Below are 3,118 nucleotides of genomic sequence, written 5' to 3'. Positions count from 1 at the left end.
TTCTTTTTATCCCACTCTCTGACACCAATTTGTTACGTCTCCGTTTGTTAATTAACTTTCCGTAACTTCGTTCCGACGAAACTTAAGCGACACAACTCCTTTCTTAATAAAACTAGTTTATTCTTTCCGAAAATAACTCTGCGATACACTTAATCTCAATATTCGCGCTAAAACAAACAGTATCACGAACGAACGTTAACTTCAACAATACTCTGTGACTGCAGTTCAATTACTCACTGTCTACACACACATTACCTTACATTACCGCGTCACGTTTTCCCCTCTTATATATATATACCAGCCTACCCTACTAGTAAATACTAGACCATTCGCCAAGATACGGGATAGTTCTAGAAACAAGAGAGCGTGAGAATTGTCACGTGATCTCGATGACGCAACATATCGTTTTGTCCAAACACTCTACTGGATGTGTGGACAACAGTACTTCCAATAGTTGTGTTATTTCAAACGAGTTCTTTCCTGTGTATCGAACAAAAGGCTAAAGAAAAGCCTAATAAGCAACATAAGGTCGTTATTGGGATTTTATTTTAAGTGATGAAACAAAGAAAAATATCTTAAATGCTGATTGTTTGTTTTTTATCGCACAGCTACATAATGGGTTATCTGCGCTTTGTCAACGTGGGAAATTTAGTGTGTAAGATGAAAATGGTCATAACCACATGGACACAACCAAAAATCCTTCAGAGATAGTTATATTTTTCTACATTGGTTAAACGACATTTCTACAAACTTTGTGTGCACTAATGCCCAAAATACTGCCCATAGAAATGAAGCCTATAAAATATTCTATCCCTAAGCTTCACTGGGTCTCTGTTTGGTCAGTGCCTTCAACCCTGCTGCCCTTTATCTTCTCTGCTGGACAGCAGACAACACGGCCTTTAGCCTCGTCTCATTCTTCTCTCTCTACAAGCTGGTTATCATATGGATTGCAAACTAGCTCCGACATACATGAGTTAACACGGGTTAGATGATGCTAACTGTTTAGAGCCATTCTTTCAGTTACAAGTTTAGTATATTACTTTTGATGCCACTTATAAAATTTTCACCACACAGGTATTACTTTCAACTGTTCCCATAGTACACTTGCAGCCTATACATGCATTATTATTACTCCTTATACTGAAACAATGTCAAGAAAACATTCAATAAAACTGTTTACTTCTTAAATATATCTTAACTTCGAGATTAAACAATTTTCAGAATACCAAGTTTATTTAATGTATCTGCTATTGTGTGGCTATATAATGTGAAGATCTGAAGAGTGGCTAATGACACTTTTTCTTCATTTCACCTATCCAGTTGTTACGACAGCGGAAGTCACGTGACCCTGGTAACACGTAATGAGTATCTCGAACGTTCCTGAAGGCTCGAGCGTTTCCTAGACTCGCGCTTTTATAGAATATAAGCCGGCAAATAAAGTGACGGCAACAATTGAATTGCAGACAGAGAGATATAGAGATAGATAATCGAGTCAAGCCGTAGGTAAAGTACGTGAATCGTTGTGAATTCTAGCGTGTGTTTAAGTTAAAGTGACTGTGGAAATTCTGTGTATTGCAAAGTTGTACTGAGGAAGAATAAACTAGTTTTATTTAAGAAAGGGCTTGTATCGCTGAAGTTCCTCGGGAAGAATAATTTACGGGAAATTATCAAACGAACAGAGACGTAACACAGTGTAACGGTATTTCTAATAGTTTGTTTAATATCTTAACCTGCATGACTGAACCTATTCTATTATAGATAAATAAAACAATGGGTATACCAAGTTTAAACTTGTCTAAACTATTGTTTGGGGATTTTATTTACTACTGATAATTTTATCCACTAAGGAATGTTTCAATTTGATGCAATCAAAATATCTACTCTTTCTAAAAAACGCTGTGTAAAATTTTGTTTACTCTCTAAATGTAGTACCAATTGATTTGTTAGTTTTATATCTTGTCTGAAAATTCACTACCTTCTGAAAATTTCAATGTCAAAGCTGAAACACTTTCTTACTAGCTTTAATGAAAATAACAAATGCATTGCATCTTCAAATAATAACTTCCTGGTCAGAAATTATAGATAATTTCACACCACAAAATCTTAATAAGTAAAATTAAATCCTTTGCTTCCATCCTTATGTTGTGTTCTTTGTGTAGTAGTTGTTGATCCATTTCTTTTGTACAACACTCATAAATGATTTTACATAATATTCATAGAAATCTGAAGACCACACATATATGTCACCATTACACGTAGTTGGATAAACAAGACTGTTCAGTTTAAGAGCTATTGTTTAATTTATTTAGTAAAATTATATTTAATGATTATTTAGTTTAATAAAAATAATGTTAAAAATTTATTATTTTAAAGTGATAATTGTGACACGTGCCGTTAAGTAACTCAGTACGAGTTGTACGTTGTGTATGCAGTTTAACTGTTGTACTAGGCTTTTGTAATATTGTTGATGTCATTATGTTCGAAGCTTTTGTTTTGAATTTCACGCAAAGCTACACAAGGGCTATCTGCGCTAGCCGTCTCTAATTTAGCAGTGAAAGACTAAAGGGAAGGCAGCTAGTTATCACCATCCACCGCCAATTCCTGGGCTACTCTTTTATCAACGAATAGTGGAATTGAGCAAGCATGAAAGATTGAAAATGCAAGCATGCTGCTGCTACTGTATCTCAATATACTTCCAATGAAAACACAACTGCAGGTAAAATTATCATACATTTTACTGGTGTATAGGGGAAAATCTAGCAAACATCATGTAGCATACTCCAAATAGTTCGAAGTTGTTGATGAGAGAATTCATGACATTGACTAATGCAGACCTTAATCACTCCATATGTTCCAATGAGCATTGTGGTATGTCTGTTTGTGGTAAAGGATCATACAACATGGCAACAGGGAGTGTGTTTCCTGTCTAAACATAAGCATGTTTGGCAAACAGTCTATGGACCTTTGTTTATACAAATAAATTTGACCAGGGTTGATACATTTGGCAAGCATTTACTTTCAGAATAACCCTTTCTGCTAAACTATGCGATTTGGCATGGCATGGTGAAGTGCTCATCTTCATCATACTTAACACTTTACACAATTCAGAGGATAGTTG

This window comes from Limulus polyphemus, unplaced genomic scaffold (genome assembly GCF_000517525.1).
Source record: "Limulus polyphemus unplaced genomic scaffold, Limulus_polyphemus-2.1.2 Scaffold2038, whole genome shotgun sequence".
Classification (NCBI taxonomy): Eukaryota; Metazoa; Arthropoda; class Merostomata; order Xiphosura; family Limulidae; genus Limulus; species Limulus polyphemus.
The sequence above is the reverse complement of the archived record's forward strand: the minus strand, read 5'-3'. Positions refer to the sequence as shown.